The sequence below is a fragment of the Strongylocentrotus purpuratus genome, unplaced genomic scaffold, assembly GCF_000002235.5.
Source record: "Strongylocentrotus purpuratus isolate Spur 01 unplaced genomic scaffold, Spur_5.0 spur5_scaffold_13, whole genome shotgun sequence".
Classification (NCBI taxonomy): domain Eukaryota; kingdom Metazoa; phylum Echinodermata; class Echinoidea; order Camarodonta; family Strongylocentrotidae; genus Strongylocentrotus; species Strongylocentrotus purpuratus.
Genome location: NW_022145598.1, coordinates 30,460,675 through 30,477,810, shown reverse-complemented (window position 1 = coordinate 30,477,810; position 17,136 = coordinate 30,460,675).

The window sequence follows — 17,136 nt, the reverse complement described above, 5'->3', positions numbered from 1 at the left end:
ATCTTCGGGCTACCAACTGCAAATACATTATTTAAAAATACATTCAGTGTGATGTGGAATAACACCGCACTGTATTCATTCACGTAAATAATGTATTTGGGCTTGCAATCGGTATGCTAAAGAAGATAGATAAAAGAAATTAAATCACCTAATTCATTAAATCTCCCCATCCCCCCTTCTCTCTCCGTCTCTCTCTCTCTCTCCCTCTCTCTCTCTCTTTCTCTCTCTCTATATATATACATATATCTACCTCTCTCTCTTTCTCTCTCTCTCTCTCTCTACCGCTCTCTTTCCATTTCTCATCATTTTTTTATAGTCATGTACGCTTTCTCTGGACAATTCTTAATATTGATAGGAGAATAGAGAACAATATAATATACCTGTGCTTTCATGAACAAGTCTGAAATTCTACCCACCCATAACACAAATGAAGCCTAAGATCATGTTGCACATCACATTAGGATGCCCCGTCTTCCTCAATGAAACTAGAACTCTGCTTGTTTAGTAGAAGAAAACAAATACCTCGAATCCTCTACATGGCATCGGTTGGGGGGGGGGGGGTACTTATTGATCGTCCCTGGTAGATAACATGCACATCAACAAAGCTCCCGATTGGTGGAGTGCGTGGGAGGGGCCATATCCTATTTCCATTTCTTTCTTTCACTTCCTTTTGTTATAAATAATTAATTTCCTCCTTTTTTGGCCATTCTATTCATTCATAGCTACATGTATGAGACTATCTTCTTCCTTATCCATCTCTGTACCTAGAAATCAGCTTTATGATTAGAGAAGTAACATGTAAAATAACAATAACATAAATGGCATATCCTGGGTTCAGCCATTAAGCGAGCTTTGTCGAGGGGGGGGGGGGGGGGGGGACTAGTTGGATGCCAGTGGGATACAAATCAACTAGGCCACCGACTATTGGGGGGGGGGGGGGGTTGGGAGGGATCCCAACGGATTGTTTTCCGATGTTCCCTCCCATTTGCCCCTCCTTTTTCTGCCCCTCCCCCTTTCTCTCTCTCTCTCTCTCTCTTTCTCCCTCTCTCTCTCTCTCTCTCTCTCTCTCTCTCTCTCTCTCTTATATTTTATCTTAATACATAATTGAGATGGGGGAGACCGGGGGGGGGGGGCAGTAGCAGTGTGCCCTTAAATACTCAATGCACAGAAGAAGAATGTCCAAACCGTCAATATGTGCAGGGGCATAGCATAGGTCCCGCCATTGAAGGGGCGCTAGCATCATGGAGGAGAGAGGGGGCGGGGGATATCTTCTACGATTGATGGGATGTACAAAGCTACTGTATATGACTAGAGTGTCGTAGGGTTCTATCATCTTAATTTTCAAAGTTGCTTTCCCTCTCTCCTTGCTTCCTCTCTGTAAGTTTTGTTTTTACTTCTCCTTTTTTATAATCTGATGGGGCACGATGCCCCCTTTTATCTCCCAGGAGATACGCCACCGTCTCCTTTCTATGTCCGTCTATGTCAATAGAACCTGATTTGATGCTCAGAAGAAGGAAGTGAAAAAATCTCTGTACGGTGGTACAGCCATTGAGGGGGGGGGGGGGGCTGTCATAAGACGGGATAGGGGGTAAACATTCGCCTTTAACACTGGGACTATGGGAGGGGCCTCAATTTTATTCTCGTCATCTTCCTCCTCTCCTCTCAATTCCTTTCTCCCCTTCTAAGTATGTCTCCTTCTCGTCGTTCAATAGTTGGGGCGGCACGTTCATACCCCTGCCCCTCCGTAGCTATGCACCACTGTCTCTTGTAGCTTTCCTTGTACATCTGTGCAAATAATACTCCAATCGAAAAATACAAAGAAGAAACTCAAACCATACTTACATGGATACAAGGAAGATGTGAAGAGGAAGGGGTAGACCATGACTCATGCTACCCTTGAAATTGAGGGTTTCCTCTCCAAGGCTCTAGTCCGAAAGAAGAAAAATATGATTTTTATCCTCCCGGTCCAACCATCGTGCGATTGGGTTCAGGAGTGGGCTGTGGATGTTGGGAATTAAAGGTCCCAAGTATATACAGTTAACAACTAAATTATTCAAACCCTTAGAACTTTTTTGTTATTTTTTAAATATATGAAAAATGGATTTCTCCCAATTTATTTTTCTTGCGAATGTGACATTAAAGCTTACATCTAAAAGCATTCAACAAAGGCCCTAATTTAACCACTCCACCTTTCATTCATGAGTTACGAAAAACACAAAACGTCAAATTTACAAGGGGTATGTATGAGTAAATCAGTTGTTACCTGTACATGGTTAGCCATAGGTATACTGCCAATGAATGGTGTATCCAGGGTGGTAAGGCATGGTGCCCATCCACCCTCCTTTCCACCCTCCCACTTTTGTCTCGCCTTTTTATATTTTATACCACAAAACGCACCTGTTATTCGTAATAACCCTTTTTATTGCTTTTCTAGTAAACTTTGTTATTATCCACCTACAAAATAGTGTAATTATTGTTGCTCTGTATCTCGTACTTTTCTCATTAATTTGGTTTATTAAAATAGATTGCGTCTCTGACCATCTTTTTATAGAATCCTGATTTCCGCCCCTGCTTTCGAAACCATATATTATTTATCGACAGTAGGTTGATCATTCCATAAATTATGTGCAATTCAATTCTACCTTTCTGTGAATTTTCGCTTCCTTTACAATTCACGCCCTGCCTCTTTCTCACTCTATTGTTCAGTCAATCTCCAACCCCCCCCCCCCCCTCCATGCACTCTGCACCCCTATCCCAACACATCTGATGTGACGACCTGTAATTCTTTCCCTCCTCTTTCCTCTTGACCCCACCCTTCTCTCACTATGTCTGTCTGTCTACTTCTGCCCTTCCCTTGGCAACAAGAAGTAAAAGAGACAAAGAAACCATAATGTTTAGATGACGCAGACTTCATGGAAGGATAATGTAGACTGAACAACTGCACTTTAATTTTACAAGTCAAGCGAAGAAACGGAGCTCCACTCATTCCCGTGGAGGTTTTCATCTCCAATTCATCGACATTTCCTTGTCGACGTACGTTACAAAGTAAAGATTGGTTTCATGTTGGGGCGTCGCTAGAACATACGGAAGTTTTGGAAAACACCTTCCCAAATCTTTGAAATTGTTGCATTATTTAAGTAAACCTTACATCTAAAACATGTGCCCCTAATCAATTTTGAGTCCCCAGCAATTTCAAACGAGTGGCTGTGTCTTGCCAATGACTTTATGGATTTGCGCCCCTCCCCCGTCCCGAATCCTGACTCCGGCAACATAGAGAGGGTCAGGAGCGACTCTAGAGGAATGTCTTTTTTTTTTGGGGGGGGGGGGGGGAGTTGGGGTTTTTTGCATTCATTTCCTCCATGTGCCTCTCGATTATTTATTTTGTTAGGGGGTTGAGCCCCTCCGAGCCCCCCCCCCCCCCCCCCCCAAAAAAAAAAAAAAAAAAAAAAAAAACTGTAGAGTATTCCGGTCAAGCAGAATCTCTACTGCCTTCCTTGCATTTCTTTCATAACGCCCTGTCATGTCCAATTTTCTTTGTTAAATTCAAACGTGTTTTGAGAATGACGTGTGAAGAACTTGTTAATTACCTGACTTGCCCTAAGAAGTGCATTCAGGCCGCCCCCTTCTCGCTCGCCCCCTCTGCCCCACAACACTCCACCAACTGTAAAGATAGGAAATTCGATTAGTGACATAACTCTATGACCTTGGTTAACTTAAGCCCGGTTGGTAGTCACAAATCGCATTATTTTTTGTTCGTATCATATTTTATTAGGTGATCAGGCTCTTTAAATGAGTGATGACAGACGAGTATGTTGATGGATCGCATGTTTGTGAACCAGGCGGAATATTTGTTGTCACATTTTGCTCATGTTCACCATTCTTATAGTGTACGAAAAAGATGATCCATAAAATGTGTGTTCTTCCCCGGGCCGTCCATTTCATACCACTCCCATGCTCAATAATAGGGACTTTTAGATGTACACGTCACTGTCACTGCCAATTCAAGGACGTCACACGTAGCAGTCCTCTATGTCGACGTGCAAATCTTAAAGTCCCTTATGTTAGGTTAACTTCCTCTCTCTAGTTAGAGTATTTTATTTTAGGAAGCTGGACATTATTAGTACATCCTAGCTCTCAATCGTGATATCAGATACCAATACAAATCATCATTGCGTAAGAGTGCCAGCAGACATCAAACCTGTTGCGTCTCTGTCAAACCATGACGTTCAAGCGAGCTCATTACTTTGTTTTTCTTTCTCCTTAATTAACGAGTTGATAATTGCTGCCAATATTATTCTGCGGTCTACCGAGAATGATTGAGCTACTTCTGAGAACTTTCCACTGTCCTATGTCTCTTGATCAATCTCAAGCAGCAGGGGATGCCCCTATTAAAACAGCTGCCGATAAATTTGTAATTGACGTCATACTGACGAATATAAATGACTTTCTAATTAAACTAAAAAGTCTGATGATCATTTCCTACCTTTGTCGGAAAAGGCAAATTCTAAGTCTCGCATTCCCTTCTTTGTTTGTTAGCAATTCGTTGCTCAGTTTAGAAATTGAATCTATATCAATTTTAGAATTGAATTAAATTAACATTTATTTGATTTTGACGAAATTTACTTCATAATAACTTTATGATCCTTTCAAAGGTGGAGCCCGCGAAATAATGCCACCTAAGCTGAACTTGTTTGAACGACATGAACAAGTAAATAGAAACATGCTTCTGTAAGAGCAAGACAATTTAGAATATTATTACATAGTATGCAGTAAATAGGGACAGAGGAGAAACATGGTATGGCATATCAGTTGATGTGTCAAGATAAAAAAAAAAAAAAAAACTGGGTCGGATTTATCATAAAGCAAAGTTTGCTGCCATAAACGTGTCCTTCAAAATTTCGTGAGAGGAATAACGAATATCAGGTTTTGCTTCTGGCGACGCAAGAATTAACCTGATATTAATAATGACATTGTACCCTACCAGCATAATATCAGAGATTTACAAGTTTGTCTTTCCAGGCTTAACACTTCCTATTAAAGGTCATATTCCAGAGAATTCGATAGACTTACAGACTGTACTGTATTTTATGGCCATTGTGCAAATATTAGTCTTAGATAGTAAAAAAAAAAAAAAAATCAACAAAAAAAAAAATCAAAGAATTTACTTTCTTTTTACATTTTTTCGTTAACCATTGCTTTTTACGTCATCATTTTGACGTACGCATTCAAAACAAACAAAGATAGATAAATACTACCCATTGCATTTACATTTTACAATGAGATTGATTGCTGGGGGTCAGGTTAATCAATCCTCCTATCCTTACTCTTATACTTGTACGTAAACAGAACTATACTTTTACCTGTACTTATACCTATACTTATACTTGTATTTATGCTCATATTCATGCTCATATTTAATAACCTCATTATTAAATGTATACTTATACTAATATGATTATATACTTACACACACACACACACACACACACACATATATATATATATATATATATATATATATATATTGATATAATCCTCATGCTTATACAAATTTACCTACAGTATATATCCAAATTTAACTTATATTTAGACTTACACAAATACTTATTTTTGCACACTATTTTGTGGCGGTGGTGTTGGTGGGCAAAAAACTGGGCATACGGAGTATCCATACTACCCGGGAGCATATGGGAGCACCTACTCCCTCTGCCCCCCCCCCCCCCCCCCCCCCCCATCTACGAGCCTCAATCAATTCTCAGAACCTGCTAATATAGTATTAATTAAAAGAATACGAGTTCTTTCAGCTGATTAATATATATACAATTTAGATAATGAATTCCAATTACCTGCCGATGTCTCGGTTGTAAAGGTAGACCTACTTTACGTCATCTCGACCCGCATCTGTCATTAAATATATCGCAATTCACATTCCTAGGAATTACAGACATGTTCTCATTATTGCGTAATTATCATCACTAATTCTGAAGACCGAGATAATGTGGCGAACACATTCACGAGCACCCGCTTCTCATTAATGGAAAAAGAACGTCATAAATTTGGTTTCCGAGAATCTCGTGTATTTTGTCCGCCATTCTACGTATAGCGCAGGGAATATACATTACATTGATTAAAAGCGATACTGCCATGTTAAGAAATTAGTCGATAATGTGTGTACAGTCGGAAAATTATTAGAGGGAGGGTGTCTGTCTGAGGTGCATGCGAGATTCACGTGCCCCTTCAACGATAATAATTAAAGATGATTGCCTCCTAAAAAAAATTATAATGGTGATATTGATAATATAAATGATGATGATGATGATGATGATGATGATGATGATGATGGTGGGGTGGTGGTGATAATAACAACAACAACAATTATTTTTTTTTGAAGTGCAAATGTACAGAAAATTATTATCATTTATTTTATGACTTTGAATAGGCCTACTCAAATATATTTTGGAACAAGGTCTTAATTTTTCTCAGAAAAACAGAAGTATTGTTCGATAATGAAAAAATTGACAGTGATATAATTGTAGGCAAGCAATGTAATTATATAAATTCAAAATATGTAGTTTTTCCAAATCTATTAATCGTTTTAGCTTCTTATGTTTTATAAACGCAAAAAGAAAATGTAATTTTACAAACATAGCCTATTCGACATTTATTTAAAGGAAATATTATGGAGGGCAAATGTTGAAAAGTAAGACCTCTAGAAAAAGATGTTGACTATATTAAACAAAAAATTATAATTAATTTGTTGATATAAGTATGAAGTTTCTTTTTAAACCAACAACAAAACAGCAACAACAACACCAGCAGCAACATGTGCATGTGCATGTCGTGGCCGTTCATAGTTACACGAAGCTTATATTATGTGCTCATAATAAAACAATGCCATCTTAATGCCAAATCGGTTTTATGTGAAGAAATGCCAGAAGGGGGAAACGACATTCTTCTATTAATAAGGAGGGCTGAGTTATCTTAAAATAGAAGGTAATGCCAAAGAAACACAATACCAGGAAGCAGGATTTATTGTCAAAAATGAACACCTGCAAATCCATACAAACTTGGATAAGAATAAGTATCTAAAATTTGAGGATATGACAAATAAGAAATTTGAAAATCATAAGACATTAGAAAAGTGTCATTGTTTAAGAGGGGCATTCCAGTATTCTCCTTGACCTCTTACTATAAATTCCTCCAAATGTAGATTATGCTTTAAATATAGTTTGACATCAAATAGAAACTCTCTTTTTGTTATTTAAAAATAAGTATATTCTGAGCATTCATTGTTTATAAACGAATCATTACGGCAATAAAAGAAAACGGTGATTTTGTTTAAGTTTAGTTAACAATTTATCACAATAAGACAAAAATTACTGTTACGTCGACTTATTCTATTTATTAAATCCACTGTGAAATATAACCCCATGCTAGTTTCGGTGCTTATAATACTTAATAATCTGATATCCATGCACGCTGTATGTGGTCCCTGTGTATCTAAATAGAAACATGTCCGGAAATTATTCTTTAAAATTTGTCTGATGCACAGCGAGCGACTGCCGCCCTAATTTAAGTCAATGAAGAACCTTATAGAAAGTAATAAGCAGGGTATATGGGGGTATATGCTGTTACTTACTGAAGTAGCAAGTTGGTAACGTCCAGCAACCAATATCAATGGTGTGTAAAACCACTTTTTTTTCTCCCCAGGGGAGTGTTTCACAAAGATTAAGATTGACTTTTAGTTGGACTTATCTATGGCAGGCCGTTCATGCCACCGGTTGTTCTCACTATTGGTCTTTCAATTATGATTTTTAGATACTTTATCCCCTTCACTAATCAACTATTAAAAAGATGTAAATTCTGTATAGATTTGTGACCACAATGGATATGTCACTTGAGAAACCAATGCCAGGTATGGTTAGAGGAACTAGTGGCAGGAACGACTTGCCATAGTTAAGTCCAACTTAAAGTCGATCTTAGTATTTGTGAAACACTCTCCTGAACTGATATAAAGTCGTTAGTTGATGCTGTATGTCTCATTGTCGAAACATTCTGGAGTTGCCTCATCACATCCATCGACTGTGCTTTTGTTATTCTGTATTAGATTTTATTTTGATATGCTGCCAAGACAACGTCACTCACTGTCTGACACGTAATACCCCAATGGATATTATGTCAGTGGTTTAGGGTACGTCTCTTATAATCTACCATTTATTTCTTTGCTATACCAATCTAAAAAACCTTTTCTACCCTCTCTCTCCGTCCTCTTTTATTTAAACAATTTAAATGTAAAATTCATGTTTTTCTAAGGAGCGCTAATGAAAGACTCTGAGGAGTTCTTCCGTTCATTTTCTACATGACTTTGTGCTAAAACGGGTTTTTGTATGTGGCCGGGGTGGGGTGCTTTAAAAACGGGGGTGGCTTGCCCCCCCCCCCCCCCCGCCCTTCAAGCCTTCCTCTAGAACCACTTCTTTATCTCAATTTAGCGGAACATTGTATCTTTATGCATATTTCTTCTACATTCATTTTGAACTCCTTTGCATCTCTCTTACAGTCTTTCTAGTCTATACAACTTTTTTTCATTTGTCAATTTATATCTTCTGTACAATACAATCATGGTTACCAAAAAATATAATGTAATCAATTCGTGTTACATTATATTATTTGCATATCTATTCCATCTACTTTAATGCATTTCTGCGTTCCGATATTCTTTGTGGAGGGCGTCATGAACTGCACATTATCAGAGCCAACTATACACAGAGTTTGGCCAACTTGGTTTCACTGGGTCACAACATGGCGTATATTCTTTTGTTTTGTGCTTGCCCAACAAAGCAGCAGTCTCCACATTGTGACCAACTCAAACCAGGTTGGCCAAACTCTCCTAATCAATGGTACTGCACATTATGTATCCATGTACTTTTTCTCAGTATTCATCAATCTATCTTGCATTAAATTATCCATAGTTTGGACAATTCATCTCGAAAATCAAAACTGATGCTCAATGATGTTATAATATCCCTACTTTTCAGTTTCGGTAGGTATATGCGCATATTAAGTGAATAAACGCATTCACTTCAGTCTATTCTACATCTGCTCTGCGTGTGAGTCATTTCTCTTTCGGAGAATGGACCGAACAGGACAGCAGTGAGGGTATCTCTCTCTCTCCCTCTCTCTCCCTCTCTCTCCCTCTCTCTCTCTCTCTCTCTCTCGCTCTCTCTCTTTCTCTCTCTCTCTCTCTCTCTCTCTTACTCTAACTCACTCACTCAATCACTCATATTTTCTTTCTATTTTGTCTCCAGTATCTCTCATTTGCCTTTTCTATCCTTTAACCAAAAAAAATCTAGCTCCTATACCATTCATCAGTGTAAAACCTCTATCATCTCTGATTCCTTGTATAGTTTAGCATCCCACCCTGTCTGTGACTGTCTCCCAGTTGTCTAAATTCATTCTGTCCATTCATATCCGGCCTGTATGTATTAAAGGCGACACCCTATGCTATTCATGATTCAACATATTGCTTTGAACGCCCCGAGTAAAATAAACTATTGCACCATAGAGCTACATGTATGAGTAGACATGGGCGCCCATAAAAAGTCATTAGCAGACACAGGTCTTTTATGTCTCTGTTTTTTCCGATGCCAATCGAATTCAATAAATTGGAACAGTATAGATCTTGATTAATTGTGCATATATGTTTACGAAAGTGTTGATTATTTTGTTAAGTCTCCACATCATGTGTTCATACATTCATACAACAATTAAAAATATCTATAAGTACGAGTTGGGCATTAAGATGAAGTTGAGTTCTGGTCATGCGATTGCATTGTGAAAGAAACGGTGTGGAACCGACCAGAAAAGGTTGATCATCTAGCATATAAGAATTTGTGTGTATTGCAAGGTTCTGGAATCATCAAAATGATAAGAAATTTGGACAAGTTACAAACACTATACACAGTAAGATGTATATGGGACTACACGAACACGTGGCGTAAAAGCCGGCCCCCCGATTTTTACGATTTTACATGCATATTTAGAATATGAAGACATTAATTGAAGAGCCATGCTTTTCAGGGAACATGTCTTATCTGATGTTCTTCCATACTTGCATAATAATAATGATAACGCTCACAAATTATTTTTCACCTCTTCCCAGAACTCAACCTTCTCTTTAATCCATGTTCATCATTGATTTGCAACATTTTTTGTATCAGAAAGTTCAGAGAACAAAATCTAGAAGCATTTTTTTCTGTCGCCCATAATAAAACATTGAGGACGGTATCGCGTTCAAGCTCTAGTTTAAAATGGCGGTCTCCTGTTTTTTTTTCTTCAATTTTGAAATGACTTGTCAACTGTACTATGACACAATTATATATGTATACTGACTTTAAAAAAAATGATGATAGGCCTATATAATTATGTGCCTAGTTTATTTTACAATTTTTTATTAGGTTGAAAAATGCAAAAATAAAACAATCAAACAAAGAAAGGAATGGTGCGATTCAAATTATCCGTATACCTTTAATGTTTCGAATAACATGAAATAATAGGCACTGAACTTTATAAAGAATCGTCCTTAACATGCAATCATTATTTACAGCAAGATCAAAAGTAGTTCAACAATTTGAACGTCTATCAAAACTTTCAGGTGTCAACCTATGTAAAGAATTTATATTTGGGTTCATTAAGGTGTATAGCATTTTCATTTGCTTTGCAGTTGACATTATAGAAGGTTGAAGGATATAATTACACACTTAAGTTATTCCACATTGAAGGTAGAAAAATATTGTGCAAATGAGGTACATAATATTTATGATCTATGGCCATAATAGTTACGTGAATACCAATTCATTTACTTTCATAAATTACTCTTATTTAAATATTTCTATTTTTCCAGGAAATGGTTTTGTTTACTTTCCTTAATCCCACTACTATGGTAACTGAGTTAAACAAACATATTTGCTTACCCATTAATCCCTTTATTGAGAGAAACGTGATTCTGTAATGATTCTGTTTTCAACTAATAAAAGTACATTGCTCTCATGTTCTCATCACCATGCGCAAGGCGGAAACGAAGGAAAGTCAACATTAAGCCTTTTGATCCGTTTGCGGATTAAAAATTGAGCCATGTTTATAATTATCTAGGTGTGGGGAAAACAAAATTGAATGACACTTGCGTGTTATTTTTCAATATTTCCAACGTATTCTTTATCAATGTAAGTTTGAGGTAATGGACGATACAATTCTTTAAATGTCTGACTTAACTCTGGTGTTGTTGTTTTTTGATCAATTTATATGTACTCTGCCACTTTCGAAAGTAAACTGCAGCGAACTTACTTTATATATCAAATATCACCATCACCATCATAACACGATGGTTAACACTATGCTACGTGTGCAAACCTCTCTCTTTCTCTTTCGCTATATACATGCATGACTGCTTTTCGATCTAAAGGTAAAACAATACATCTAATCCATGTTTTGTTTGTTCTAAATCGAATATTTACATAAAATCTATGCCAGTCGGTTGTGCTAAACCTTTCAGCCAGATATGGTTAAACATTTCTTCGGAAAAGCTATAGTTAATTTAATCACTTAAAATATAATAACCCCTAAATGCCTAGACTGATCATGATTACTAGAATACTCTTTGTTTTCCTTTAAAAATTACTCATCCAAGCCAATTTTCAGCACACCCGGATAATTATTTATTGAATGATTTAACGAGCTAGATCAGTTCGGCCAATCAAAAACAATTTCCGATAATTTGTGGCGCGTCGAAAGATGAAAGGATGAGTCTAGTGAAAGTGATTCGTCCGACAAAGGATGTGTCATATAACGGTGATAATGGCCTAAACCTTTGCCATTAGTTTGTATATAGGATTCCAGTTAATACCCCGTAGAGATCGCATCAAATGATTTCAGTTTCATTAAGGCCTAAGAGCCACTTATATGGTCAACTCAATGAGAGTAGTCAATTTTAAAAGACGTGAAATATTTCAACAGTATGGCGATGGAATATATATTTTGGATGGATACTTCTTAATATAATATTCAAGTTTGTCAGGGGTTTAAATAATCTATTAAAGGCATCACGTACATGATTCTCACACAAACTCGGGTGATTCTAACGTACGAATAAAGCATACCTGAAGTGTTGCAAAAAACAATTAGCCATCTCTTCTATCGTCTCGATCTACAACCTCTACATAATGCAAGCGTATACATGTAATCATAATACATCATAACCATACTCAGATGTTTTTCTATCTACCCACCCCCTTGTAACCTCAACACACTCTTCGTCGTTTCTTTCCGCGAGGGCATGTTTCTTTCTACATGTTTATCGACCTTTCTATCTGTTGGATGTATTGTTAGAACTGGGATTGTAATGGTACCTAGAATTTACAAGTATACACGAGTATTTGTCCTCATTAATTTTTAGTAACAATGACATATAGCTGAAGAAAAAAAATAACAAACTCAGAACAACATGATGAAAGCTCATTAAAATGCCTTGTTTTCAGACATCTTAAAATAGATGCCTTGTTTTCAAAAATGACAAAACACAACTCCTTATGCACGATTTCATAAAATGCATGCGAAAGCTTACACGAACTTGTAAAAGAAACAAGTATCTGTAATTGGAACACTCATAACACTCATAACTCTCGAGGAAACCTAGTTAATTATCAACAAAAATAGACTCGAGTATCACTTATTTCCTTTAACATGTTTTGACTTTAATTGGCGTTTGCTGATTCTAACAATCTGCGAGTTTACGTTTTTAAGTAAAATACACAATTTCGTGAGGGGTACCCATGAATTCTCAATGTGTAAGCACTCATTCAAGCATGTGACAAATGTATACTTTCGTCCTTAATGCCTTCTCTCTTAATCTCCTCTCTGTTTATATAATTATTTGATATTGATATTATAATGACCTTGGAAAAAAAGTTGACCATGATCGCAACTGCTTTCGAAAATTCTCCCCCTCCCCCCCCCCCCCCCCCCCCCAAAAAAAAAAAATCAACAGCCTTGTGCGTTACCTATGGGATTGTGCGAACACGACTAGAAGTATTACGTAATCCGACCGAAAGTTGCGATCGTATAAAGGCCCACTGCACTACTGGTAGCTAATTGCGCCCTCTATATAACAAACAATGCCTAATCGGTGACCATTGGTCCCCCATGATCCTCTTTTTCTTATGTTAACTGAGAGCTGAGTTGATGAGATAACCACCTGTCCAGTGACCTTGTAGAGCGGTTTAATCCCTCCTGTAAACTACGGCAGATAAGCTTTAAAAGAAAATACATTATAGGCCTACATGTGTATGTGATATCAATAGGAAAATAAAAATGAAATCCTTGGCATATTTTGTACGAAATTTTCTTTTCCAACTATGACCTAATGATGATCTAATCATTTGGTAAATTGGCACTTTCAAACAAAAAGTCCCAATTTTCAATCACCAAAAGCGGAGGAATCTTGTCAATAAGAAAACTGAAAGATAAAATCAAGGCTGAACCTCTTTGCATGATTTCAAATTTGTTACTCTTTCTAATTGTTTCTCCTTGCACAATACAAGATATTTTTTCTCTTCGCGGATTATTATTCTTTAGCTGAGGAACATTTCGAGGAAAAACCGTATCGAAATTATGATGGGAAATTCATAAAATTATTCTCTTGTTGATGCCGCGGATGTTGAAACACTCGACATTCCATTTCATCCACGAGAGTAAACACTTCAATCTCATCCAAAGAAGATTAAATTCCATTCGGGTTACAAACATTTCATATAAATAATTATCAGACTATAATCTGTTCTTATCGTCTTCATTGAGTGTACTTTGCTTTGTTTTTGTTTCGTTTAGGGACACCATCCAAAGGCAGTGCCCCACTAATTAGCCTACTGGTTATGGTAAATTGCACCCTGCAACGGGTTTCAAGTAGATGGCGAGGTATATCAGAAAAAGATAACGTTAAACCTCAGACAACATGACTTCTTTTCGTATAATACCATTTTCAATACCCGGTTTATTAAATTCTCGGGTTCAATATCACCGAGTCGTAGTCGATTCAGGGATATGACATTCACAATTATTTTTCAAAGGTTAAAATGATTTTCAAAATTGTTTTTAAATGATTGAGGCCTTCTTTAAAAAAAAAAAAATATATATATATATATCATGACCCCATATGGCATTGGTGAGTCATTGCTCTTTATCATAGTAATTCTATTATAAAGGATTAGAGATTTAGGAATGAAGCCACCAGTCAGACTAGCATGCAATGTTTCATTCCTTTTCTCTCGGTCGTAAATAATCGTGAAAAATTGCGAGCCCTATCGTTTTTTTGTTTTGTTTACTTTTTTTTTGTCTTGCTTTTTGTTGTCGTTCTTATCATTGTTGATGTGGTTGCTGCTGTTAGTGTTATTCCTGGTGAGCAGTTTAGAGAAATATTGACGCCATTTTTAAAGAATCCTGGATCCGCCCCTACTTATAAGTGGGCCTACATTCCTTTCCCGCAACTCTTTTGCCATATTATTCTTTTTCAGTGCTATTATGAGCCAACCAAATAGTGTAAGATTAGCAAAAGTTCCTCAACGTATTTACTAGCATGAGAAAAAGAGGGGAGAGAGAAGGAGAGAGGGAGAGAGAGGGAGAGAGAGAGAGAGAGAGGGGGGGGGGAGAGAGAGAGAGAGAGAGAGAGAGAGAGAGCTTTTCTTCGGCCTATATTCCTAACTGATAACAAAATCTTTTTATAAACGATACTATGAGCCAAACAAAAGGCATAAATATAGGCCTAGTAATTTATTTTTAGACACTTTTTCCTTTCGAAATAAATATCAATCTCGAGGGGTTGCCGTTGTGATTTCGTTCAAGTGTCTTGTTTGATTGTGAAAGTGTATAGGGGAAATGTGTATGAATTATTTATTTAATTATCATTCAGCTTATCAATATTTTTAAAACTTCAAGAACATGTTGAAAATGAAAGTGCAATAGTTAAGTCTTGTTTCGTTTTCCTGACATGTTTTCAGGATTCCGACAACAACATCTAAATACAACTATACATAAATTGTATGCATATATACATAAACATATATATTTATATCTTGTTTCGTTTTCCTGACATGAATTCAGAATTCCGACCACAAGTTCTAAATAGAACTATACATCTGCTATGATTTTCACATATTTTCTCCTGCTTCTAATAATGCTAATAGACCTTACCTTAATATTTTTCCTTATCATAATTTTGCCGACTTACATAAAGACCAATGTATAAAACAATAAAGCCTAGACTAATTTGACAGTTGTACAACATATTATCCGGTGGAAATCGCCCTGCTATATCTAAGAAGGCCCCCTTTTTCGATTTACCGTGGTAGGCAAGTAGCTTTAATGACTCTTCGGTGGTATAATGAGTATAGTCAGTTTAATGTTTGCTTACATTTTTATTTCACCTTCATTCATTTCAAACCTTCGTCAGGCACTTTAACAAAATATGCCAGCAATGGATTATCTATCAAAATATTTGTCCATCAGAGTGTCTGCTCGAATACTATACTTGATTGGGAATCAAATATTAAGTTTAAGAAAGCGGATATGCGTGGTTGTACGATGCCATCATAATTCCCTTGGAATCCATGCAATGCATTTACGTGATGTGTGCTTGTCTATATGTGCGTGTGTATGTGCGTGTGCGTGTGAATGTGCGTGACCGTGTGCGTGCTATTGTGTATTACTGGTGAGAATACATAAGACAGCGTTACGTTGATAAATGATGACAATCGAGGTACGTTTCTTGACAGAGACAGTTGCGATGGCTAATCTCATTTACCTTTCGGGTGTCAGAAATATAATCTCGTTTACGTTGTACGCTTATCAATACGAAATAGAGGATATCACAAAATTCTGCAGATTTGTGCAGAGAGATGTCGGGAGGGGGGGAGGGGAGGGGTGAAGCCCCTTTCATAGTTTACTTTTTTATATAAATTAAGTTGCGTTATGTTCAATGTGTACAGATAGAGTGTGCATATTTTCTTTCCCATGAGTTACTGTCGACACCGGCTCCCTACACCCTTCCTTATGTAAAAGCAAGTTTCCAGTACTTTGGCCGTTGCTTCTCACAGTACAGTTTATTCAAGTTCATGAATGTTTTGAGATTGAGATGAGAGGAAGAGGTGGGTAAGAAAGGGGCAACTGTTATCATTCTCTGTTTACCTGTTGAATGGGTTTTTAATCAATTACAAGTTTTCCTTAGTTGAGAATACGTGTGGGAAAAGAGATCAAAAGAGATAGACAGTTCGTATTTGTGTGTTGGGGGGGGGGGAGTGGGGGTTAAGCTAGACTGATAGTTAATTGAGAGTGAGTTGGACAGTTCAAATAGATCTCTTTGGACAATTTATATCAGGTAAAATTTACATGTTAAAGAAATATGATCTACAGAACGGTGACACTGTTACACAATTTATACCGTTCTAATATCGTGACCAGTAACTCGCTAATGACTTTTCCCTCTAAGAAAAATACGCACTACCTTCTTTCCCTCATTAAATACACATTGGAGCAATTTAATGAGTTTGGCATAAATTCTGTCCTTAAATAGATCAGAGTTGACTCGCTGTTGTTGGCTGATGACCAATTCAGGTCTAGCGTTGACATCACGTCATATTAATGATATCATCCTTCGATGTTTTATAAATAGTTAGATGCAGTTGTTAATGGGTTGTCTCGTCAAGTTACGGATATTGTTTTGATATTGTTGTGGAAGGGAAACGAAAGCTTGTAAGTATTTCCTCTGCTTAAGTTAAGACAATTAGTCTGTGCTAAATTGATCTTTCTTGCGCGCCCTAGCTTCCACGCCTTCTATTTACCCCCCCCCCCTCTCTCTCTCTCTCTCTCTCTCTCTCTCCTTCTCTCTATCTCTCGACAACAACAGCAATATCAATTAGTCTATAACCATTTCTGTGAATTCCCAATGAAAATATATATCAATCACTTGACACAAGAATAGACAGATTACTGTATTTGTCTTGGTGCTCTGACGTGATTCCTGTGACAACTCTGCCGGGCTTCATCATGTTTATATCGTCAAATATATAGGATTAAGGTTGCAATTGGAATTTA